At 37.2% G+C, this 27885-nt stretch overlaps 1 protein-coding gene and 1 long non-coding RNA gene across 7 annotated transcripts in view; one reads left to right on the forward strand and one right to left on the reverse strand.

Moving 5' to 3' along the window:
* Window positions 1-27885, reverse strand: part of LNPEP (leucyl and cystinyl aminopeptidase) — a 109716-nt gene that overhangs the window by 63451 nt on the left and 18380 nt on the right. The window contains exon 2 of one of the 5 annotated variants that reach the window (XM_054252104.2): window positions 18398-18519. The exons of the other annotated variants lie outside the window; for them this stretch is intronic. The gene's annotated coding sequence lies outside the window, so the exon portion shown is untranslated. The remainder of the gene's footprint in view (window positions 1-18397; window positions 18520-27885) is intronic. 5 annotated transcript variants of the gene reach the window in all.
* The window catches only part of LOC103791487 (uncharacterized), a 76236-nt gene that overhangs the window by 40459 nt on the left and 7892 nt on the right, over window positions 1-27885 (forward strand). For both annotated transcript variants that reach the window (XR_004739780.3, XR_013532208.1), the window contains one exon: window positions 17854-17941. This is a non-coding gene — a long non-coding RNA (uncharacterized LOC103791487). The remainder of the gene's footprint in view (window positions 1-17853; window positions 17942-27885) is intronic.

Raw genomic sequence — 27885 nt, forward strand, 5'->3', positions numbered from 1 at the left:
CACCACTTTTAATTTTCCAGTTCAGAGGCCCAAGGTCATGACACTGGAGCAAGATGCAAGTAAGGTCTTTCTCTCTTCCATATTCCCTTACCCTGACTTTGTCTCCCTTGTGATGAGAAAAGTAAATGGATGAATTGGGGTGGGAGGCAAGAAGATCAGAGAGCAATGCTTCAGTCCACAAGCATACTGGGAGAGACTTCCACTTTCAATATGACAGGCTAATTGGCACCAGATTATCATTCCTCTCATATACAATGATTAAACTGGACAAAATGATACACCTGTATGCACATACTAGCTAACAGAGTGTGACTACTAAGTGAAGGAACAGGTGAGCCCACAATCACTCTCGTTTTCTGGGGACAATTTCCTACCTGTAGTACGGCAAGCTAGAGTCTAAGTGGAGCAGTGCTGGTGAACGGGACCATGTGCAGAGGGGAGTCACAGAGGTTTATACAAGGTTTTCTGAGAGTCCTTAACCAATTCATGACACGAGGCATAGAAGAAAATGGCTGCAATAAGGTTAAGACTGAATAAAAATACTAAGGTCAAGCAGTGTAGGGAAGTAGTGGCAGGTCAACCCAGCCAGAGCAAAGAGAACTCTTAACACCCTAGACATCAGCTTGAAACATCAGAAAAGCCTCAGTGTAGAAGTAAAACTGACACCCTAGAAAAAGGTCTACTCTAGATCCACACTAACAAAGCCTAAAACCAAGCCCTAATAAAATCCACAGGGGGAAAAAATATTTAAGGATGAGTCATGCTAAGTTAGAGGAGCCTAAGAAACACCTTTAGCTTTCCACAGATCTTCCCTAAAAACTTTAAAAACAAGCCTACACAAGGTGATCAGCCAGTAACTAAGCTGTCTACAAACAGAGACAGTGAAAAATCAACATTTTACAGTTTTTTTAAATTTAGCATATCTATAATGTGTCATCAATATCCAATATGTAATAAAAAATTACTAGACATCTAATAAAACAAGAAAATGTGAACCCTGAGAAAACAAAATAATTAGAAAGCAATCTTATGGTGGTCCAGACATTGCATTGTATTTAATAAGTCTTTAGAGTAGCTATTATAAATAAAAAAGAATCCCTGAGAAAGAGATGTTTTATAATTTTTCAATTGTATCCCCATTGGTTAAGCAAGAAAGTGTGTTTTAAAAAATAAAAAAGGAGAGTATATGAATTTCCCTTAGCAGAGAAATCAACACTAAAAAGGAACTAAATTGGAGGGAAAAGAAAGAAAATTCTAAGAGAAAAAGTTTCAATAAATAAAATGAAAAAGACACTAAATGAACTTAATAGCAGATTAGATACAGCAGAAGAAAGAGTTCATAAACTTGACAGATGATTAGAAATTACCAATTTGAAGAACAATGACACAAAGGATTGAAGAAAAAAGAACACAGTATCAGGGATCTCGGGGACAAGATCAGAAAGTCTAACATGTATCTGACAGAAGCCACAGAAGAATAGTGTGAGAATGAGGTAGAAGTAAATATCTGAAGAAACAATAGTAAAAATTTTATTAAGTTTGATAAAAACACCATTTGCCAGATCCAAAATGTTCAGCAACCCTCCCAAAAAGATAAATACACACACACACAAAAGTAACAATCTCTTAAGCACATCCTGGTCAAAACTGCTTAAAACTGAAGATAAAAGGAAAACCTTTAACAGAGCCTGGAAACAGTGCTACATACATATGAACAATACAAACACTAACTTCTCATGTCAACGGTGGAGGCCAGAAGATGATAGAACATTTTCTAAGAGTTGGAAGACAAAATTGTCAACTCAGCATTGTACATCCAGTGAAAACATGCTTCAAAATCAAGAGTAAAAGACATTTTCAGATAAATGACAGCTTACAGAATTCATTTAGAACACATTTTCTTCAAGTAGATGTATACTACAAGAAATTTTAAAGGAGGTTCTTCAGGATGAAGAGAACTACTACCAGATGTAAACCCAGATTTTAGGAAGGGGAGAATACCAGAAATAACACATTTTAAAATAAAAGTGTCTGTTCTTTATTCTTCTTATAATTTCCTTAAAAGACTATCTTTAAAAACTGTATGTTGAAACCAAACAATAAAAGATAAAATAAAAGCACAAAGAATATAGGAGTAAAATAAATTATATTAAATTATATTTATTAATTGAGAAGGGGGAATGAGAAGAGATATATTTATTAATTGAGAAGGGGAAGTGAGAAGAGATATAAAGCAGAAATAAACAAGGGTCAGGTATAGAATGTGAAGTGGTACAATACTGACTATACACAGACTTAGATAAGTTAATGATGCATATTATTAACCCTAGAAGAAACAATGAAAAAGTGATTTTTAAAAGATGCACTGTTGGAGAGGGATCCAAGATGGCCAATTAGGAGCAGCTCAGGATTGCAGCTCCCAGTGAAAGCACAGAGGGTGAGTAGACACCACATTTCCAGACAGATTTTTATTGCCCACAGACCAGCAGATTCCCAGGTGGAGGAGCCCCACGGGTCACCAGCATGGCTGTTTTGGCCGGCGCAGCTGTTTTGCCAGCACCCTGGGGCAGCGGTTCTCCATACAAAATACACGGGTCTGGGAGCCGTTTTAGCTGGCGATTGGAGCTCTGGGAAGGCAGAGTCACCCATTCATCTGATTAAAAAGGGTACTGAAACAGTGAGCCAAGCCAAGAGATTCCCAGGCAGAAAAGCACCACGAATCTCAGCACTGCTGTTTTAGCCAGCGCAGCGGTTCACCACACAGGAAATCACACAGATCCCAGCACCTTTTCAACAGGCAACTGGAACACCTGGGAGATAGTCGACTGTTCAACTGAAAAAAAGGCTCTGAGGCAGGGAGCCGGGTGATCTGGCTTGGCAGGTCCCACCCCCACAAAAAAACAGCAATTGGAAACGCTGTGGGGTTGAGTTTCACAGTAAGCACAGCTGAACCTGGGAAGGTCCAGCTCTGTGGGGGAGGGGTGTCTGCCATTACCAAGGCACTCCACCACTACGGAGGTAGTCTGCCATTGCTGAGGCAGCCTGCCATTCCTGAGGCAGCCCACCATTACAGAGAGAGTCCGCCATTACAGAGGAGGGCCACCATTGCCTAGGCAGTTCTAACTACACCTGTACAAATAGGACTGCAGGGAAGTTCACAAGGCAGCTGGGCGGAACCCACAGCAGCTCAGCAAAGCCTCTGCAGGCAGACACTGACTAGGATGCCTCCTCGCTGGGCAGGGCAGCCCTGAAAAAAAGGCAGAAGCACAACAGAAACTCATAAATAAAGCCCTAACTCCTCAGGACAGAGCACCTGGGGAAAAAAGAAAAAGGGTTTATGAGTTCTGCTGCAGCAGATTTAAACGTACCTGCCCAGCAGCTCTAAATGAACAATGGAGATCACAGCTCAGTACTTGAGCTCCTATAAAGGACAGACTTTCTCCTCAAGCAGCTCCCTGACCCCCATATATCCAAAGAGTCACCTCATAAAGGAGAACTCAGACTGACATTTGGCAGGTGGCAGCAACCCTTACTGTTCTGCAGCTGCTGCAGGTGATCCCCAGGCAAGCAGGGCCTGGAGTGGACCTCAGCAGTCCTACGGCAGAGGGGCCAGACTGTTAGAAGAAAAACTAAGAAACAGAAAGAAATGACTTCATCATCAACAAACTGGACTTCCACTCAGAGACCCAATCTGAAAGTCAACAACTACAAAGATGACAGGTGGATAAATACACAAAGATGGGAAGAAACCAGCACAAAAAGGGTGAAAACATTTAAAACCAGAATGCCTCTCCGCCTACAAGGGATCACACCTGCTCACCAGCAAGGGAACAAGCTGGATGAAGAATGAGCGTGATGAATTGACAGAAACAGGCTTCAGAAGGTGGGTAATAAGAAACTTCTGTGAGCTAAAAGAACATATTCTAACCTAATGAAAAGAAACTAGGAACCTTGAAAAAAGATTAGACAAAATGCTAACGAGACTAGACAACTTAGAGAGGAATATAAGTGAATTGATGGAGCTGAGAAACATGAGAACTTCGCGAAGCATACACAAGTTTCAACTGCTGAACTGACCAAGAAGAAAGGATATCAGAGGTCGAAGATCAACTCAATGAAATAAAACGAGAAGACAAGATTAAACAAAAAAAGGTAAAAAGGAATGAACAAACAAGAAACATGGGACTATGTGAAAAGACCTAATCTACATTTGGTAAGTGTACCTGAATGTGATGGAGAGAATGAATCCAAGCTGGAAAATACTCTCCAGGATATTATCCAGGAAAACTTCCCCCACCTAGCAAGGCAGGCCAATATTCAAGTTGAGGAAATACAGACACCACCACAAAGATATTCCGCAAGAAGAGCAACCCCAAGGCACATAATCGTCAAGATTCACCAGGGTTGAAATGAAGGAGAAAATGCTAAGGGCAGCCAGAGAGAAAGGTCGGGTCACCCACAAAGGGAAGCCCATCAGACTCACAGCAGATTTCTTAGCAGAAACTCTACAAGCCACAAGAGATTGGGGGACAATATTCAACACCCTTAAAGAAAAGAACTTTCAACCCAGAATTTCATATCCAGCCAAACTAAGCTTCATAAGTGAAGGAAAAATAAAATCCTTTGAGAACAAGCAAGTACTCAGAGATTTCATCACCACCAGGACTGCTTTACAAGAGCTCCTGAAAGAGGCACTAAACACAGAAAGGACCACAGTACCAGCAACTCCAAAACCATACCAAATGGTAAAGAGCATCAACACAATGAAGAAACTGCATCAACTAACGGGCAAAACAGCCAGCTAGCATCAAAATGGCAGTATCAAATTCACACATAACAATATTAACCCTAAATATAAATGGGCTAAATGCCCCAATCAAAAGACACAGACTGGCAAATTGGATAAAAAGACAAAACCCATCAGTGTGCTGTATCCAGGAAACCCATCTCACATGCAAGGATACACAAAGGCTCAAAATAAAGGGATGGAGGAAGATTTACCAAGCAAATGGAGAGCAAAAAAAGCAGGAGTTGCAATTCTCATCTCTGATAAAATAGACTTTAAACCAACAAAGATCAAAAGAGACAAAGAAGAACATTACATAATGGTAAAAGGATCTATGCAGCAACAAGAAGAGCTAACAATCCTAAATACATAACGCACCCAATACAGGAGCACCCAGATACATAAGGCAAGTTCTTAATGACTTACAAAGCGACCTAGACTCCCACACAATAATAGTGGGAGACTTTAACACCCCATTGTCAATATTAGACTGATCAACGAGACAGAAAATTAACAAGGATATCCAGGATTGAACTCAGACCTGGACCAAGCAAACCTAATAGACATTTACAGAACTCTTCACCCAAAAGCCACAGAATATATATTCTTCTCAGCACCACATCGCCCATACTCTAAAATTGACCACATAATTGGAAGTAAATCACTCCTCAGCAAATGCAAAAGAACTGAAATCATAACAAATAGTCTCTCAGACCACAGTGCAATCAAGTTAGAACTCAGAATTCAGAAACTAACTCAGAACCGCACAGCTACATGGAAACTGAACAACCGGCTCTTGAATGTTGACTGGATAACCAATGAAATGAAGGCAGAAATAAAGATGTTCTTTGAAACCAACAAGAATGAAGATACAACATACCAGAATCTCTGGGACACATTTAAAGCAGTCTCTAGGGGAATATACATAGCAATAAATGCCCACATGAGAAGAAAGGAGAGATCTAAAATTAACACCCCATCATCAAAATTGAAAGAGCTAGAGGAGCAAGATCAAAAAAACTCAAAACTTAGCAGAAAATAAGAAATAACTGAGATCAGAGCAGAACGGAAGGAGAGAGAGACACAAAAAACCCTTCAAAAAAATCAATAAATCCAGGAGACGGTTTTTCGAAAAGATCAAGAAAATAGACAGACTACTAGCCAGATTAATAAAAAAGAAAAGAGAGAATAATCAAATAGTTGCAATAAAAAAACAATAAAGGGGATATCACCACAGATTCCACAGAAATTAAAACGATCGTCAGAATTTATTACGAACAACTCTATGCACATAAACTAGTAAACCTGGAAGAAACTGATAAATTCCTGGACATCTGCATCCTCCCAAGCCTAAACCAGGAAGAACTCAAAACCCTGAATAGACCAATAACAAGGTCAGAAGTTGAGGCAGCAATTAAGAGCCTACAACACAAAAAAAGCCCAGGTCCAGATGGGTTCACAGCCGAATTCTACCAGACATACAAAGAGGAGCTGGTACCATGCCTTCTGAAACTATTCCAAGTAATCCAAAAAGAGGGAATCCTTCCCAAATCATTTTATAAGACCAATATTATCCTAAAACCAAAACCCGGCAGAGACTCAGCAAGAAAATAAAACTTCAGGCCAATATCCATGATGAAAATAGATGCAAAAATCTTCAATAAAATACTGGCAAGCTGATTGCAACAGCACATCAAAAAGCTTATCCACCATGATCAAGTAGGATTCATCCCGGGGATGCAAGCCTGGCTCAACATATGCAAGTCTATAAACATAATTCACCACATAAACAGAACCAAAGACAAAAACCACATGATTATCTCAATTGATACAGAGAAGGCCTTTGAACAAAATTCAGCAGCCCTTTATGCTAAAAACCCTCAATAAACTTGGTATTAATGGAACATATCTCAAAATAATAAGAGCTATTTAGGAGAAACCAACAGCCAATATCATACTGAATGGGCAAAAACTGGAAGCATTCCCTTTGAAATCTGGCACTAGACAAGGATGCCCTCTCTCACAACTCCTATTCAACATAGTACTTGGAAGTTCTAGCTGGAGCAACCAGGCAAGAAAAAGAAATAAAGGTATTCAAATAGGAAAGGAGGAAGTCAAAGTGTCTCTATCTGCAGATGACATGATTATATACCTAGAAGACCCCACAGTCTCAGCCGAAAATCTCCTGAAACTGATAAGCAACTTCAGCAAAGTCTCAGGATACAAAATCAACGTGCAAAAATCACAAGCATTCCTATACACCAATAACAGACTTAAAGAGAGCCAAATCAAGAATGAACTGCCATTCCCAATTGCTACAAAGAGAATAAAATACCTAGGAATACAACTAACAAGGAACATAAAGGACCTCTTCAAGGAGAACTTCAAACCACTGCTCAACAGTATAAGAGAGGACACAAACAGATGGAGAAACATTCCATGTTCATGGTTAGAAAGAATCAATTTCATGAAAATGGCCATACTGTGCAAAGTAATGTATATAATCAATGCTATCCTCATCAAACGACCAATGACCTTCTTCACAGAACTGGAAAAAACCATCTTAAACTTCATACAGAACCAAAAGAGAGCTCGCATAGCCAGGTCAATTCTAAGCAAAAATAACAAAGCAGGAGGCATCACACTACTGGATTTCAAACTATACTACAAGGCTACAGTAATCAAAACAGCATGGTACTGGCACCAAAACAGAGATATAGACCAATGGAACAGAACAGAGGCCTCGGAGGCAACACAACATATCTTCAACCATCCGATCTTTGACAAACCTGACAAAAACAAGCAATGGGGAAAGGATTCCCTGTTTAATAAATGATGTTGAAAAACTGGCTAGCCATGTGCAGAAAGCAGAAACTGGACCCCTTCCTTACACTTTACACCAAAATTAACTCCAGATGGATTAAAGACTTAAACATAAGACCTAACACCATAAAAACCCTAGAAGAAAATCTAGGCAAAACCATTCAGGACATAGGTGTAGGCAAGGACTTCATGACCAAAACACCAAAAGCATTGGCAACAAAAGCCAAAATAGACAAATGGGACCTAATCAAACTCCACAGCTTCTGCACCGCAAAAGAAACAGTCATTAGAGTGAATTGGCAACCAACAGAAATGGGAAAAAATTTTTGCAGTTTACCCATCTGACAAAGGGCTGATATCCAGAATTTACAAAGAACTCAAACAGATATACAAGAAAAAAACAAGCCCATTCAAAAGTGGGTGAAGAATATGAACAGACACTTTACAAAAGAAGACATCCATGAGGCCAACAAACATGAAAAAATGCTCATCATCACTGGTCATTAGAGAAATGCAAATCAAAACTACACTGAGATACCATCTCACACCAGTTAGAATGGCGAGATCATTAAAAAATCTGGAGACAGATGCTGGAGAGGATGTGGAGAAATAGGAACACTTTTACACTGTTGGTGGGAGTGTAAATTAGTTCAACCATTGTGGGAGACAGTGTGGCTACTCGTCAAGGACCTAGAAATAGAAATTCCATTTAACCCAGCAATCCCATTACTGGGTATATATCCAAAGGACTATAAATCATTCTACTATCAGGACACATGCACACGAATGTTCACTGCAGCACAGTTTACAATAGCAAAGACCTAGAACCAACCCAAATGCCCATCGATGACAGACTGGACAGGGAAAATGTGGCACATATACACCATGGAATATTAGGCAGCCATCAAAAATGATGAGTTTGTGTCCTTTGTAGGGACATGGATGAACCTGGAAAACATAATTCTCAGCAAACTGACACAAGAACAGAAAATCAAACATGTTGATTTTCTCACTCATAGGCAAGTGTTGAACAATGAGAACACATTACCACAGGGATGGGAGAATCACACACTGGGGTCTGTTTGGGGGAAATAGGGAAGGGACAACGGAATGTGGGGAGTTGGGGAGGGATAGCATGGGGAGAAATGCCAGGTGCGGGTGAAGGGGAGGAAGGCAGCAAATCACACTGCCATGTGGATATGTATGCAACAATCTTGCATGTTCTTCACATGTACCCCAAAAGCTAAAATGCAATTTAAAAAAAGATGCATTGTTAAGAATTAAACAGAGAAAATAAAATGAAATACTAAAATTACCCACTTACCATGAAAAAAGGAAAAAGGAGAAACAGAGAAACAAAAACAAAAGGAACAAATGAAAACAATGGCAACATGGTAGACTTAAACATCACTTATGCATTAACTATAAATGGATTAAATATTATAACAGAGACTGTCACATTGGGGGAAAATAGCAAGAAACAATTATATACTATAGTTGTCTATAAGAGATGCATTTTTAATTTAGAGCCAAATAGATTAACAAAGTAGAAGAATTTTTATAATGATAAAAGAAGATATTCAGCAGGATATCAATCTTATATATGTATACCTAATAACAGTGTTTCAAAATTCATAAAACAGAAGTTTTTTATGAAGAACAGAACAAACAAAAACATCCACAACCATATCCTTTCTCTTCATAATTGACAGAACAAATAGAGAACAAATAAGTAAGGTCATGGAAGAGCTGAACAATATTATTAACTAATTTGACCTAATTGACATTCACAGAACATTAAATCAAACAACTGCAGAAATATATATGAAACATTCACCAAGATGGAATAAAGCAAAATAAAATAAAATAAATCATAATCAACTTCAAAAGAATGAAATATGCTTTTTAGAGACTTTGTTCTCTAAACATAATAGAAACAATTAAAAAATCAATTAGTAAATTAGGTAGACAATCCCTAGATATTTGGGGGGAAAAAAAGACTTTAATCCATGAGTCAAAGAAGAAACCACAAGGAATTTATAAAATATATGAAATAAATAATAAAAACATAATATGTCAAAATTCAAGAAAATGTATTGCTTTAAATGCCTATATTGGGAAAAGGTTTTAAATCAATGATATTTCCATCCTAAGAACCTAGAAAAGAATACCAAATTAAACCTAAATAGAAAAAATAATTTTAAAACAGAGCAAAAATCAACAAAATAGAAATCAGATAAACAACTGAAAAATAATGCGAAAAAATGCTGCTAGAGGGCAGGAAAGTGGTATGCATGCCTCTAACTCATATTCTCCTAGAAACTGGCCCCAAAAATTCACACATATCATGTCCTGGTATCTCCAAAACCAATTTTTCACTTCTCAAAAGTCTAGTTAGGTAATTTAAAGAGAGAAATCAGAACTGGGTCACAGGCTAGAGAGAGAGATACCTTAACAAGCCCAGCTGTCTTACATCTGTCCCTCTTTCAAGAATATCTGGCAAACACAAAAATCATTTATCCAGTAATAATGCTACTTATGCCCAAATTTAGAAAATACAGTATGTCTCCCTGCCCCCACCACCACCTCCTTTCAAGTAAAAAGCTAGGGAAATTTTCTTTATAAATCCAAATATTTAAAATAAACTAAAGAGCTATTATTTAAAGGAAACTCTTATGGGCCCATCAAAAGTTTAAAAAAAAAAAAAAGCATTCTTAAGCAAAAAATGACTTAACATCAATTTCTGTATTTAGATTTCTGTACTTTTTTCTTAAAAAGGGAAATTTCTTTTAAATGTCCACTTAAAATTTTAACTGAATTTTTTCTGGAGAGGAAAAAAAAAGCCCTCATTTTGAAGCATCTAATTTAAAATTTTTACTTCATTCGAGGTAATCACAATTCTGAGGCTCATTTTGCAGAAATATAATCATTCTCTAGTAGTTCAGGTCACAGCTATGTGAAACAAATCTCCATAGCTAGCAACTTTGTTCTGAATCTCAGAGACCCAGTGGCCCTATATATAAAGAAACTAAATTGTTCCTCAACTCTCAGCCATGCTTCCACAGATCCCTAAAGCACACACAACCACACACAGTGCCTGCTCTGCCTCTGACCAGTATGTGAGACCATGAACGTTACAAACATTTTGGTTTCTCTCAAGCATGCATGGCAGCTATAGCCACTTCACTTTGTCCCCTTATCCCACCCTCTTCTTTGCAGCCCATAGGCTTCTTTTTTCTCCCTCTTTATTTATTATACCAGTCCAATGTAATCTTTTCAAATCCCTAGTTTCTTTCACCTTTAAAAAAAAATCCAGGCCAGGCGTGGTGGCTCAAGCCTGTAATCCCAGCACTTTGGGAGGCCGAGGTGGGTGGATCACGAGGTCAAGAGATCAAGACCATCCTGGTCAACATGGTGAAACCCTGTCTCTACTAAAAATACAAAAAATTAGCTGGGCATGGTGGGGCGTGCCTATAATCCCAGCTGCTCAGGAGGCGGAGGCAGTAGAATTGCCTGAACCCAGGAGGTGGAGGTTGCGGTGAGCCGAGATCCCACCATTGCACTCCAGCCGGGGTAACAAGAGTGAAACTCCGTCTCAAAAAAAAAAAAAAAAAAAATCCAACTATATTATTGAAACAAATGTCTTACTCTGACCAATTCCCATACTCTCCCTAAAATAGTATGCCATAAATTCCCATACTCTCCCTAAAATAGTATGCCATACATAGTAAGATGTACAAATGTTCTCTTAGGACAGACAGGTTATAAGAACTGCAATAAAGAAATGCTTAAATGGATTCAGAAGACTTCCACAAATATTATTATATTCACTTCCCCCCACGCCATGGTAAGTCCTTGGACAATCAAAGAAAAGCAACTTGATTTATAGTAAATGACACTCTCTAGTCATCATTCTAAAAGTAATCCTGTCAACTTGGGGGATTATCCAGCACAGGTTCTCCTCTTGGTAGCCACTGTACATAGAGTTTTGTTTATAATTAGACTCTGTAGTGTTAATTATGCTGGTTGCCCTGCCAATATTCTACAAAGGCTACAGGAAGAGATCAAAACAATCATTCCAGAATTATGAGTCACTTCACTCTCTCCACACTACACACACCACTGGCAGCCTCTCAACCCTGGAAAAATGAAATTATACACACTATGTGCCTATACAGCCTTTCACATTTAGGATGAAATACTGAGTTAACTGCTCTGTATTTACTTTTAAATACATTTCAATCCTGGTAACTTTTTGCTGTTATAAGAAGTAGAATTTGAAGGAAAGACGGTTTAGAAAACTCTCAAGGCCTGTTTTTTCCTGTAGAAAAAAGAATTTCTGCATACATAAACTGCCATTATAAATTTTGCTTCAAATATGAATAATTCCTCCATGGAGAGGTTCATAATCTCATTCATTTTTGTATTCCTGGTGCCTAGCAGGGAAGAAACCCGCCATAAATGTTGAAATGAAAGTAGCAATAATCTAACACAATAAAATGAAGTATTAATGAAAATTACCTCCATGTCCATGCATAAACTCTTCAAGGGCTGAACCCAGGTTTACTGGGAATAAGATAAAATTCATACACCGGCTATAAGGTTAACCAGGGTCCTGCTAATACCTGCTGTGGAACGGGATCTTAAATCAGGAGGACTTGATAGTACTTCAGTAATTGTGGGATCTGTGTCACTGCCTTTCAGTTCTACTGGACACTGATTATTGAGAACAATTAATACATTTCCCCTTCTTTCCTCAAAGCTGGCTGATAATTCAAGTTGATTATTGTTTAGGAGACATAAAATATAGTGAAGAGAATGGGCACAGAGGCTCACACCTGTAATCTTAGCACTTTGGGAGGCTGAGGAAGGAGGATCACTTGAGGCCAAGAGTTTAAGATCACACTGGACAACACAGTGAGACACAGTTTCTACCCCCCCCAAAAAAAAAAAAAATCAGCCAGGCTACAAGTTGTAGCTGTCATCCAGCACATCGTGTTTTATTGTATAAATGTGGTATAGTACATTAACATGGCCTTTAAAGACACTAAATCCTTAGAGATGTTTTAGGAGCAGTTGTAGTGTTTTTATATCAAGGCAGCCATTTGACAAATGTCTTAGAAGTCAGATGACTTAAAATGTAAAACCTGTGTGTCAAAATCTCTGTGAAACAGGTAATAGCTAAAGTTCCACTATGCCTGAGTGTTCTCCAGGAACATTGCTCCAGCTGATCCTAAGAGACGCCAAGAAGCCAGAGTTGTTGCTTACCTAAACGATTTTATGTTTTTGGTGTTAAAGGCAAAACAAGGTTTCTGGACTCTTTATATTTTAAGAACTTACCTACTAATGTGTGCTGTGAATGACAATGAAACATCATTTTTAATAGTAAAAGGCTTGAGGGGGAAGATTATGCTAATGAATCTTAAAGAGAAAGACTAGTGTGCTTGGCTGAAAAGTTAAAGATGTTTATTGTCTTATGATTTTGAAGCTTCTACCCTAATTGTTTAACATAATAGCAATGAGCTCTTTAATAATAAAGCACTTCATAGTTTGCAAAGTGTTGTGACCCATTTATCTTATTTGACTCCTACAATAATCTAAGTAGACAGGGGAGTTATTATCCCTATTTTACCTTTGAGAAAACTGAGGTTCCAACATATACTAAGTGGTAAAGCCAGGAATCCATCACTGGTAGAGCCACGTTTCTCTTCACTACACACACACACACACACAAGACAGAGTCTACTCACTCTGCCACCCAGGCTGGAATGCAATGGCACAATTATAGCTTACTATAACTTCAAACTCCAGGCTCAAGCAATCCTCCCACCTCGTCCTCCTGACTAGGTGGGATTACAGGGATGTGCCACCATACCCAGATAATTTTTTAAAAATTTTTTGTAGAGATAGGGTCTCACTATGTTGCCCAGGTTTGTATTAAACTCCTGGTCTCAAGCAGTATTCCCACTCTGCCTCCCAAGTGTGAGCCGCAACACTTGGCCTCCATCATTTTCAAATTCTCTACTGCATTATATTTACTAAGTCTAATCACAGCTGCTATTTTCTGTGCAGTTCTATAGTCCTATAAGCAAAAATCAACATTATAGTGCTAAAGAAAAAAATTAGAAAAGATGAGCTAATTCTGGTTTAATTCCGTACTATGAAGCACATTATTTTAAATATCAATCAAGGAGAACATTTTAGTTGAAAAGGAGAAATTCCACTAGAGAATGCCAATGACCAAGAACAACTGCAAACAGAAACAAAAACTATAGCACATAAAGAATACTGCTGTGAAAGAGATCAAGGACAGGACCAAATAAATGTAATACAGATCTTAATCATAAAATTTTAATCATAAAAAAATTTAAAAATGAAGAAATCATAAGAAAAAAATGGCTATCACAACAAACAAGGTAGAAATTCTTTTAACCCATGTCAACTCAACAAACCTCCAAATTAACCCATGTCTTCCATTCCCTCTATAAGACATTTTCAGATGCTAGGTGCTGACCGAATGCCCATAACTAAAGGGCTACTCTCTACAAGGTCCAAGCACATATGCCCTCACCAGAGGCACTGCACTCTTACCAAAAATTAGTGTTTGTTCTCAAGCTGATTTATGCTAGTTAAAATTATAATTATGGCTATATAATAATTAAATATTGTCATTAAATGAAAAATATAAAAAGACAGTTATGTTTATGAAAAATGAGTTATACATCAGAAAGATCCTACAAAAGTGAGTCCTCAAAATAACCCCGCTGCCACATTGGGTATGGGCAAGAAAAATACACCTTGGGGCTGGGGAGTGAGAGAGCAGGTAGAATTATAGGATTTTTGCAACCAGTCTTCAAAATGCCTGCATTCTCAATCTACTTTTTTTTTCTAAGGACCTGGAAATTACAGATGAATGACAAGCAACACATATTCACACGTAAAAAGAAAGATGAAGAACTCTAATTTGTGGGCCCAAATGCAAAATAAAAATCTTTGGGCACTAAGACGATGTTAGCTATAGCCAACCTACTACTGTACTACTGAACACTAGATCTTACTCCTTTTAACTGTATTTTCATGCCCATTAACAATAATTTACTGCATAGTGCAAAATAGAGAGAAGAATTAGAATGTTCACAACATAAAGAAAAGATAAATGTTGAGGTGACGGATATTCCAACTGCCCAGATTTGATCATTACACCTAAGGCAAGATCAGCATAGGAAACACCCAGCAGAGTCTAATCCAAACTGTTGACCTACAAAATCATGAGCAAATAAAATGGTTGTTGCCTTAAGCCATTAAGTTTTACAATGTGCTATGCAGTAATAGAGGATCAATTTATGAATAAGCTGATCAGTACACTATTATCACAATTAATATTTTGGTATACTATTCTTAGACTAATTTATCCCCTAGGACAAAACGAAATTATTTGGTACATACTAGTTCTATAATCTGTGGCATCTTTAAAATGGGAACACATGCATTATCTCATGATTACTTCAAATTTCAACTCAGAAACATAAGGAGAGAAACACTTGGTATTCAGAACATTTTGCATTCTTTATATAAAAACTCCTCTGTGTGGCTGTGGGCTTTTTCTCTTAAGGCCAAAGGGCTTGTTGTACATGACTTCATAAGAAGCTGTCTGAAGTCCTGGCACTGGACCAGGTTAGACACTGAAAAAGTAAAACCAAGTTCATCATTGTCACTACCACCACCAATAATGTTGATAAAAGCCAACATTCACTGAAGGCAAATCATATGCTAATACCCAGCTAAGCAACAGAGAGACAGTACAGCAAAGTAATTAAGAATGTCTCCGAGCCAGGCACGGTGGCTCACACCTATAATCCCAGCACTTTGGGAGACCAAGGTGGGCGGATCACGAGGTCAGTAGTTCAAAACCAGCCTAACCAATATGGTGAAACCCAGTCTCTGCTAAAAATACAAAAATTAGCCAGGCGTGGTGATGAACACCTGTAGTCCCAACTACTCGGGAGGATGAGGCCAGAGAATCACTGGAACCCGGGTGGCAGAGATTGCAGTAAGCCAAGTTCACGCCGAGATGGAGCACTCCAGCCTGGGTGACAGAGCGAGACTCTGTCTTAAAATATATGTATCCTGGTGGTTGATCCCAGTGCAATGGTGTTTCTCCACTCTCACTGCTTCACTTGACTAGCCTGGGGGAAAAAAAAATGAAAAGAAAAAGAAAAAAGGATATCTCTGGAACCAGACTGCTCTGCCACCTCCTGTGTACCCTTAAGCAAGTTATTTCATCTTTCCAAGCTCAGTTTGCTCATTTATAAGATGGGGATAATATTAGTATCTATCTCATTGAGTTATAAGAATTAAATGATATGTAAGAGCATTTAGAACACAGTCTAGCACAGAGTATGTACTCAAAAAATTATCAGCTATATCATTAATTAGCATTTTACAAACATTAATTAACATTTAATCTTCACATTTTACAGCTCAAGTGAGAGACAAAGAGGTTTAAGAACTTGCTATAAAGTGGCACAGCCAGGTTGCAAACCCACCATTTTTTTTGACTGCAGTACCTATACCCTTTAGACTTCGGGTAAAAGAGCCCAGGAATGTCAAATCAAGTCCCTAGTGCCAACTAAACGCTTCATGTCTACATAGTCTCTGGAAAAGTCTGGAGGGGCAGTCACAGAGTCTACATCAGAGAGAACTGCATAGAGGTTTAGGATAATACCACCCATACTTGAGATAAACACAACTCCAGCAATTGTAGAAATGTGTAGAAACACACTGACACTGTGGTTTCTACAACTTTCTCAGCAAAGTACTTAGCAGGTACTCAAAAAAGGTTGGCTGATGTCTGAACTAAATTCACTGTATTACTGCTTCATCATGGGCAGGAAACTGGACTTTTCTCCCTTCCCTTTTCTCTCATTAAGATTATGAAATCCAAATACAGTCAGTCTGTATCTACAGGTTCCACATCTACAGACTGAACTAACTGCCGATTTTAAAAAATTGAAAAAAATAAAAAATAATAAAACAATGTTACAGTATAATTTACATAGTATTTACATTGTATTAGGTTTTATAAGTAATCTAAAGATAATTTAAAGTAAATGGGACAATGCATGTAAACTGGTTATATGCACATATACAGGGATTGAACATTAGTGGATTCTGATAGTGGGAAGGGGATCCTAGGACCAATCCTCCAAGGATACTGCGGGATGAATGTACAGCACAGTGCCCATGCTACTAAAACTTTGTTTTGCTATTTTTAAAAACTAGAAGCTTTTTTTTTAAAAAAACAGCTATGGCTATTTTAGAAAACTAGAAGCTTTTTAAAGAGAATCTCTAATCCTATTACATTTATTGTTAATAGATTTAAAGAGAATCTCTAATCCTATTACATTTATTGTTAATAAAACAATTAACTTATGCCCAAAGATACTCAGCTAGTTATTAAAAATGACATGAACCAAGGAAATTTCTTTTTTTAATTGTTAAATTTTAACTTCTCTAGAGGAAGACAGAAGTGAAACAATAAGTCAGTTTAACCCACAGAACGGCTCAGCTAAGTTTAGTTCTACCCAGATTCCGTTTGGTGATTTTGAAAACAATCACTTTCCCAGACTTACAGGAAATGGTTAAGCAACCTCAAAGAAGTCACTTGTTTTTGCATGGTAGATAGTGGGTTTTTTTTTTAAAGTGAATCCTTTTCAAAAAATAAGACAAGCATTAATCAATTAAAGCAAGTCTACAACATGGTACAAATTATTACTTTATTCTAGATATTCTTTTTCCTTTAAGGGAACCAAAAACAATATTTAAATGAACTTTCATGTTTATAATAAAATGAATTATCAAAAGTTTAAGACCAAAGCAGAACAAAAATCATTGCAGAAAACAGACATGCTGATGGTTCAAGACAGCAATATGTTTTCATCTGGGAATGAAAGAAAACAGAGACCAGACTAGATTGTGGAAAAAAAACATATTTTTAGAGAAATTTCTCACGTTAGACTATAGTTAATTTTTTCAGAAAAAAACTATCTGCTGACTCTTTTTCACTGTAGCACTAGCTGATTCTTAGAACAGTAAAACACGGTATTTGAGATGAGAGACTGTATAATTTCTAATAGAAAATTTTCTGCATAAGTGATAAAACTTTACTAATTTTTAAAATTTTGGTTTTTGTGCAAATAATTCTAACATATTTTACTATATTCCTGTCTTCTTACAAACACCAGTCTGAAGTATTTTATGGTCATCATAAAAGGACAAGTCACTGACTACACTATACTTCTTGGGACACAGAACTGTATCCTGGCTGAAAAGGTAGAGAATGACATCCCCAACCCATACCCTAGAAAGTGACCAATTTGCCTAAAATGCATTTCAACTAACAACTAAAGATTTATAGCAAATCATATTGCATGTGTTGTTTTAAGTTTTAGATTTATAGATTGAACCAAGTTTCGCTGCAGTTAGTTACTCTAGCTACATTTCAGTGGACTTGTTAGCATAACTGAAGCTCAATTTTGATTATGATTCATATATTAGTAAATATTTCTTTTACCTAAAAATATTTATTTGATAAAGTCAATTATAAAAATCTGTGAATTAAGATAAATTTTGGCTGGGCACGGTGGCTCACTCCTGTAATCCCAGCACTTTGAGAGGCCAAGGTGGGTAGATCATCGGAGATCAGGAGTTCAAGACCAATCTGGCCAACATGGTGAAACCTTGTCTCTACTAAAAATACAAAAATTAGCCAGGTATGGTGGTGCTTGCCTGTAATCCCAGCTACTCGGGAGGCTGAGGCAAGAGAATCACTTGAACCCAGGAGGCAGAGGTTGTGGTGAGCCAAGATCAGGTCATTGCACTCCAGCCGGGGCGACAGAGTGAGACTCCATCTCAAAAAAAAAAAAGATAAATTTTAGAAGTAGTTGACCGAATTTAAAATGTGTTGAAATATGCATGTTAATATTATTTATTACTATTACATTAGAGCCATGCATAAGACTTACAATTTGAAATGCACAAGAAATTTTCTAATCAAACATTTTAGATCTTCCCAAGTTTAGAAAATCCTCAGATATTCAATTTTAGTTAGATATGGAGAATTAGCTACAGAATATGGATTTAGCTAAATCAGATTTTAAAAATCTAAAACAAAAATCATATTAAATCAATCATATCTACTAAAATGTCAACTAAGTCTTCAAAAGTTGTTTTAAAAATCACCGTCTAATATAAATGGCTAAAAACTTCATAAAAAGTAAAATAAGGAAGATTTCAGCAAATTGTTAAATTAGATAAATATGATTACATGGATATTTAGGTAAACTGACCAAGGATCACATTTTGGGTATTATGAGCCATAGCAAAATAATCCCATTCCCATCTCTTCCTCAATTCTCGCCACAAAACACCACAATAAAATACAGAGGCAGTTATATTAACTATAAATTAATTAAAATTTCAGAATAGAATCAGCCTTACAGAAACTATTATGGAACATATTATTTGTTCCAACATTACATCTATATACGGTAGCCACTTGTCTACTTAATCAATTCAACATACTAATCATTACTCTCCATACCGTCTGTAAATAAGATTAATTGATATGGGTAATAGACTAATCCTCCCCAACTCCCAAAATGTCCATGTCCTAATCCTGAGGGACATGGTTACAGATCTTGAGATGGAAGATTATCCAGGATGGCCCAATATAATCATAGGGGTCCCAGAAGAGACTATCAGAGTGAAATAACGAAAATGGACATGGCTTGCCTTTGGTACCTTTGAAGATAAAGGAACAAAGCCAAGAGCCAAGGAATGTGGACAACTTCCAGAAGCTGAAAAAGTGAAGGAAATGGATCCTGCCCAGAGCCTACAGAAAAGAACACACAGCCCTGCCAACTCCTTCATTTTAGCCCAGTGAGAACCATGTCAGGCTTCTGACATACATAACTGTAAGATAAATGTGTACTGTATTGTTTAAGTTTGTGGTAATTTGTCCTGGTGGAATACAAAACTAATACAACTAATAACCACAGAATGCCCAAGAGTCATGGCTGGATGGCTCCATGTCTGTACTAATTGGAGTTAGGAGTTTGCCCAAGTCAGCTGTGGCATTTCCAGTTATGCTTGGTATAGCTATTAGGTAATTCAATTAACTTGCAAAATAGATGAAGAAAGTAATTCTAAGAAGATCAGCTGAAGTCACTGGAAAAGCTCAAAAAGGCAAGCCACTAAAATTGTTGAATTAGATAGGAGACAACTCTAAAAGATTGGGAAAAAAACTGAAAGTCTAGAAAAATTTTGCACTCAGACTGCTTCACAGGTGTCCACAATTTCATTTCACTTTATAATAGGTTATAGAGTCAAAAACTTGCTGAAGCAAAACACATGGGGGTGAGTTTCTGTTTTAATATTGTTCCATTTCCTTTCTCTACTTTGTCCTGAGGGCAGGCTTTAGTCACAGAGTGGTGTGGCAGTGCCAACAGGTAAAATTCCAGTGAGTCCCATATTTCTATCCAAAGTAAGCACAAGTAGGCCCTGTTGGCTATACAGCATGGGGGAAATGCCAGAGGGGACAGAATCAGAAAAGAGTATCCCTTAAATCTGTTCATGAACCTGAAAAAGCTACAGAATGACCACTGAACTACACAGGTGCAGAACAGACCAAAACCAATGTAGCAAAGTCTATCAGTTTCTATTGCTGCTATAACAAATAAACCTCAAACTTGGTGGCTTAAAACAGCACAAATTATGTTATGATTCTGGAAGTCAGAAGTCTAAAATGGGACTCACTGGGCTAGAATCAAGATGGCAACAGTGCTGTATTCCTACTGGAGGCTCTGGAGAGAATTCATTTCTTGGTGTTGTTCAGCTTCTAGAAACTGCTTACATTCCTTAGCTGGGGTCCCCCTCCTACCATCAAAGCCACAATTGCAGGTTGAGTCTTTGTCACACTTTGTCACTCTGATATTAACTCTTCTGCCTCACTTCTTCACTTTTAAAAACCTTATGACTACACTTTTAGAAAACCTTATGACTACATTGGGCCCAACTAGATAATCCAGGAAAATCTCTTTCTTTAAAGGTCAGCTGATTAGCAACCTCAACTCTAACTGCAACCTAACTCCTCTTCATTAAGTAACCTAAAATATTACCAGGCTCCAGGGATTAGGAAATGGACCTCTCTGGAAATCATTATTCTGCCTACTATACAAAGGCTAGGAGAACTGAACAGATATTGGAGCCGCTGGCCACAGATGTTAAAACGGAACTAAGGTCTGAACCTGAGCAGGGTGATCACCTGCTAAAACAAAAATACCAACATTCTTCAGAAGATAAAAAAGTCTACACAATATAACATCCACAATGTCCAGGATGCAACCCAAAACTACTTGAAATACAAAGGACCAAGAAAATGTGAATAATTCTCAATGGAAAAGGCAATCACTAGATGATGGAATTATCGAATACTTTAGAGCTGTTATAATTATGCTCCATGAGGTAAAGAAGAACATATTGAAATAAACAAGGTTAAAATTCTCAGCAGAGAAATAGAAACCATAAAAGTATCAAAATAAAAGTTTTAAACAGAAAAAAAAATCCTGAAAAGAAAAATTCACTGAATAGCCTGAAGAGCAGAATGGTGATGACAAAGAAAAAAAGTCAATGAACTTAAAGATTAACAGAAATAATTCGATTTGAAGAACACAGAGAAAAGGAAGATTGAGGAGAAAGTAGACAGTGCCTCAGGGACGTGTAGGGCAATATCGAAAGGACTCAAACATATGCATTTGGAGTCCCAGAATGACTGGAGCAAAATATTGGGGCAGAAAAATTATCTGAAGAAACAATCACCCCAAACTTCACAAATATAGTAAAAGATATCAATGTACAGATTTAAGAAGCTCAATCTAAAAAGAAATAAACTCAAAGAAAACCAAACCAAGACACAAACTGCTGCATAACCAAAAGTAAAGAAATATGCAAAATCAGCTAGAAAAAAACTCAACATATTACATACAGGGTAACAATTCACATTACTCTGGATTTCTTTAGGATGGAGTCTCATGCTGTCACCCAGGCTGGAGTGAAGTGGCATAATCTCTGCTCAATGCAACCTCCGCCTCCAGGGCTCAAGCTATTCTTCTGCCTCCGCCTCCAGAGTTGCTGCAACTACAGATGTGCGCCACCACACCTGGCTAATTTTTTATATTTTTGGTAGAGACAGGGTTTCACCATGTTGGCCAGGCTTTTACCATGGATTTCTTAACAAACAACTTGAAAAGTAGAAAATGATAAGCAACATCTTTAGTGTTCTCATATAGAGAGAACTATTAGATATATTTGTAATATATATGTATATATTTTTGTGTAACCATGTATCCAGAATATATTAAGTATTCTTACCACTCACTAAGATGACAAACAATCCAATTTAAAGAAATGGGCAGAATATTTAAACAGCCATTTCATAAAAGGTGAACTAATGGCCAAAAAATCCACTTCTCCTTTCCCCTACACAAACATATTCAACATCAGCAGTAGTCATCAGGGAAATGCAAATAAAAACCCAAGGTAACCACTACACATCTATTGGATTGGCTAAAATTAAAAAGATAATCATACTAAATTATTCAGCATTCTCATATACTACTGATGGAAATGTGAAATGGCACAACCAGTTTGAAAGATAGTTTAGGAGTTTCTTAAAAAGTTAAAACTTACAGTATCAGAAGACCCAACCAATTGACTGACAGGTAATTACCCCCGAGAAACAAAACCAAATGTCCATACAAAGATTTATGCTAGAGTGTTCACAGCAGCTTTATGTGTAATAGCTCCAAACTGCCAAACTGAAAACAAATGTCCATCAATTGGTGAATTCGTGAACAAACTGGTATATCTGTACAGTAGAATATTATTCACCAATTTTTTTCTTTAAACAAAGTCTCGCTCTGTTGCACGTACAGGCTGGAGTACAGTGGCACAACCTCAGCTCACTGCAACCTCCGCTTCCCATGTTCAAATGATTCTCCTGCCTCAGCCTCCCAAGTAGCTGGGACTACAGGCATGCCTCACCACACCCAGCTAATTTTTGTATTTTTAGTAGAGATGGGGTATCGCCATGTTGGCCAGGCTGGTCTTGAACTACTAGCCTCAAGTGATCCGCCCACTTTGGCCTCCCATAGTGCTGGGATTACAGGCATGAGCCACCATGTCCAGCCCTATTCACCAATTTTTAAAAAAGAAACTAGTAAGCTGAGTCAAAGAAGTGAGGTCAAAAAAGAACACTGTATGATTCTATTTACATAAAATTATATAAAATCTATATAATTCAATTAATATACAATTCTAGAAAATGTAAACTTATCTCTAATGTCAGAAAGTATATCAGTGGTTGCCAAAATATGGGTATGAAAAGAGGGATAGAAGGATTATTTTTTGTTTTGCTTTGACTTTAACTTTTAAAAATATAATTGCAAGAATGAGGAATACGCAACACTTCAGCATTCTGATTTTAATTACACGAAGGCCAATTTGAAAAGCTTATTCATTGGACAATTATTGCACATTCTCATACGCCAGATTCCAGGTCTTTGCTCCACAAATTCTGTCCACTCACACAAAGAAAGCATACAAGGTCTTCTGTGTAAAAGTATTTCTGACTCTTAACTATAAACACCAGCAGAGTGGAAGGCTAAATCTCAATAATGTCAATAAGCATTTCAAGGTATTTTGAATGAATGGGTTAGAATGGGTAGGGACATCATCTACTTTCATATTAACAGAATTCTATGTCAGGCCAGCTGACCTTATATGTACATTTCAGGATGTATATGTTTACATCTGATCACAGATTACCATATATCTTATTTTAGAAGGAAAGAAAAGAAAGATAGTTTTAAGGTTATTAATAACTTAAACTTGGAACTTTACAGTCTCAGTTATCTCTATTTTAGCATGCCATAACCCAATACTAATGCCTCCAGAGAACCTTGAGACCACTGTCAACACTGCTGTGGACAGATTAATACAGAATATACACCAGCAACAGTTTTATTTATCCTGCAATCTACCTATTAATAAAAGGCTTGATGAACATTCCTTAACCGTAAAGGATAAAAGCAAGCATAAACTGACAAACACTGGTTAGAAATTGCTACAAGTTCAGAATCAGAAATAACCTTTGCACTATGCCACACAAACATTTCTTATATTGACCTCTATCAAAACACATCTGGAAATTATATTAACTGGTCTAAGATATATGGTGGTCTAAGATACATTTCAGAAGTTCAAAATATTATCTTTGTGAGAAAAAAACAGATTTAGAGACTCATGGTAGAATCGAGGTAGAGAACTGCATAATTCATACTACCAAATATAATAGAATAAACACACAAAGTAAAACACAGAAGGTCTTGTTTACTTCACTGCAGGAAAAAAAAAAGTAGGCCTTTAATTCATTAAAACTAAGATTAGTCTAAGAAATCATGAAAGGACTGAACTAACATGAATTAGTTTACATAATCTAAGACATAGATTCGTCTGCTTCTTAGAAATTAATATTTTAATTGAAAAAGCAAATACCAAGATATAAATGGACAAGAGAAAACTTTCAGATGAAAAGCCAAGATAACACATGAAAATTCTAGAAATGAGAGAACCACACATTTTTATATGTGCCAATATATCACTTGGCCACATGTTATGTTTCATATAAGGGAAGCCAACATACAAGGAATGAATGTCCTTTTCTATGTCATTGTATTCTATGGGATAAACAGGGATTTTAATGGCCTCATATGTCTGGGTTTATGAGAAACATGGAAAGAAGGAGGGTGGAGGTAGCAATTATTAGTGGAAAAAGAATTAGTAGCTCAGATTTAAGCAAGTCTTAGGTGTTCATCAAATTCCTCTATTAAATTTGCTCTAAAAAGAGGACAAGATAAAAGATCTCCAACCATTTTGTAATAAGACCTGTATCTGTGTCTATACCTTACTTTCACACTAACGAAATGCTAATCAGGAATGCGAGAGTCATGCTCTCTTTTATAAAATGTGTAGCTTCCTGGAAGTACCTTCCTTTCCCCACTGCCAGCCAAATGGAAATTATATTATAGCAAGCTAATTACAGATTAACCATCTGTTCCAGGTATAGTCAAACCTCACAGGCTGGTCCCAGGCTGACCTGGTTCAGCCCAGGGACAAAGCTTGAGGAAACAGATCAATCCTAGTCATTCATGGCCCCAGAAAGCCCAGAAAAAAAAAGTGGAGGGGGCTGGTTCTAGTCCTCTTAAATGTCTAGATCATTCTATGGCAGGGTAGGTATGGAACAAAGGATTTTGTATCATCCTGGACTCCTGGGTCCATAGACCAGGAAAAGTAGAAGAGGAAAAAAAAGTAAATGAACTTAGCCAAGTAGGCCTTTAATTCATTAAAACTAAGGTTAGTCTAAGAAATCATGAAAGGGCTGAGAAATTAAATGATGTATCTCCATTATGTCTTTGTTGAGGGGCTGGGGTGTGAAGGAAGGGGCAGCTTGTTGAAAACCCTTTGGATATAAACAAAAGTATGGAGGTAAAAATAAATCATTTTTAAAGGCAATAGTTAAAAAAAGTCTGCCTCTCTCTACTTTAGAACAATCTAGGACTGAAATAAGTGATCCTCACATAACCAAGGCATCTGATACTGTGGCCAGTCAAATATGCCTGGCCAGAACATTCCCCTCCTGTGACCTAGATCTATCTTAAGAAACTTGCTGCCCAATTCCAACAGCTCCACTTTCTACCTTCTGTGGACTCCTGAAATATTCCTCTCCAATTCCTGACAAGGGCTAGATTAATGTTCTCAAGATGTGATATGGGTACACTTAGAAATCCCTGATATCATCACAGGAGGCCTTCAAAGTCAAAACTGTTTTCATAAAAGTATGTTATTTGCCATTTTCACTCCACTTCTCTCATGAGTGTACACTAGAGTTTTCCACAGGCTACATGACTTGTGCTTTTACAATTGACTGAATGCAGAAGCAAACCTGAAAATCCAGTTGCATTCTATGAAGCCAAACATCAAAAATATTTGCAAAAATGAAAAATAATGCCTCTCACTAATCCTTTTGTTTTGGAAAATAACAGTTTTCTTTTATTAAAAATGTTATTTATGTTTTCTTTTATTAAAAATGTTATTTATGTTAACATGTAAAAGGTTTTTATTGTTAAATAAATTAGTATTTTAAAATGTTATCAGTGTTAATTTTTAAATCTCTAGAGATATAACTCACATAAACAAAAGCTCTTAGGGGTCCTTGATAAAAGAATTTTTAAGACTGTAAAAGAGATTCTAAAACCAAAATGAGAAGCATAACTCTGCCTTCAAAGATAAACTACTCCCAAACTCTCCAGACATCTTGATCCAAACAGGCAAGTTGGTATACTGTCTGAAAAAGCATATAGAACAAATATACAAAGTAAACAAACACAGACAGTCTGGCTTACTTCAGTGAAGGACAAAAATGGGGCAAGGGATTTTGGATCATACTGTGTCCAGAAAAAAAAAAAATTTAACTTAATCATATATGCTTCTTTTAACATCCTCAGGCAGGAATGTAAACGCCAATAACTTATTCCAGTGAAACAATAATTTTCTTTACCCTGAGGTTTACAGAAATTGTCTAAACTGAAGGCTCCTATGACACAGAGCTGTATCCACCCCTGCAAATTCATATATTAAAGCACTAAACCCCCAATCTGACTGCATTTGGAGATAGGGCTTTTAAGAAGGTAATTAAGGCTCAATTAGGTCATAAAGGTAGGGCCCTAATCCAATAGGATTGGTGTCCTTGGAAAAAGAGAAAAAAACGGCAAAGTTCACTCTCTCTACAGCTGCATAGAACAAAGACCGTGCGAGGACACAGCAAGAAGGTAGCATTCTGCAAGTGAGAAAGAGCCCTCACCAGAAACTAACCTTGGTGGCCTTGGTCTTAGGCTACTAGCCTCCAGAACTATAAGAAAATTAATTTCTGTTGTTGAAGCCACCCAGTCTGATTCATTCTAACAGCCAGAACAGACTAATACACCGCTTATACTCTGTTCCCATATAATTACTCTATAAATACACTAAGGGTTAGGGAGAGAGAAATGGAGATTTTCTTAATGGGAAAGGAAGTAGTGAATCAATATCTTCATAGTATCACACACTTCAATTTGTATGGCCATTAATGAGTTATTTAGGTTTGTTTTTTTCCTCAAAATGTCATTTGATTTTTGACCTTTGATTAACATCAGTACAGAAACATCTACTTTTTTTCCTCATGGATAGTGTTAGGTCTAAAATTCATGCTTTCATACCTCAGCTCATACTACAACTAACTCATAACACTAGTTATTAATATTTTGCTATGTCAACTAATAGAGTCCTGCCTTTCAGTGGCTTTGCCAAGCTGACAGCCACGACATAGCTTAACCTTTACTCTTCCCATAAGGCTATACAAAGGCTTGTATGTGACCCATTAATTGCCTTCTCACCAATATGGTATATTAGGAAATTTCTTTTTCAAAGATGAATCTAATTGGCTTGGGAATTGTTTTCATAGCTCTCTAATGAAAGGCAAAGTGCCCCAATACAGGTCAGCCAGAAGTCCTTGCAGCACTGTAGGAAGAGAAATTGATTTAATTGCACCACTTAGGTCTCAAATGCATAGCCGCTCTCTAGCTATGAAATAAGATGAAAGAAGAAAGGAGGAAAATGTTGGGTCCCTCTTTAATGTTGATTTTTAAAATGCTTCAGAGTAAGAGACTCCCTCCCTCCACATCATCTTCCTTTCCCTCTAACACTGAGAGGGTTTCTTATTTAGCACTGTCTTCTCTGTACAAAGCATAGGGTTTGAAATACTCCAAGTACTCAATGAATTCATTTCGGTGGAAAGAGAAGCTGAATGAACACTAATAAGAATATTCCAAAAAATGATTTGGAATTACTCTATTTGCTATGGAAAAGTTTATAGGAAAAGGAAAGGTGAGGGGGAGGATGAAGGAAAGGAGGGAGAGAGGAAAGGAAGAGAGGGAGGGAAGACAGAAGGACAGACAGACTGACCTATAAGAGTACAAACAAAACTGTTAAGTGTTTGTTTTGGAGTTGTTTGAAGTGGTATTGCTTTCAGATAACATTTACTGAGCATCTAATATGTATGCAACAAAACACTATGTTAGAGGCCAACCATAGTAGCAAATATAAAGGATCTGTTTTTTGCC

This window comes from Callithrix jacchus, chromosome 2 (genome assembly GCF_049354715.1).
Source record: "Callithrix jacchus isolate 240 chromosome 2, calJac240_pri, whole genome shotgun sequence".
NCBI classification, from domain to species: Eukaryota; Metazoa; Chordata; class Mammalia; order Primates; family Cebidae; genus Callithrix; species Callithrix jacchus.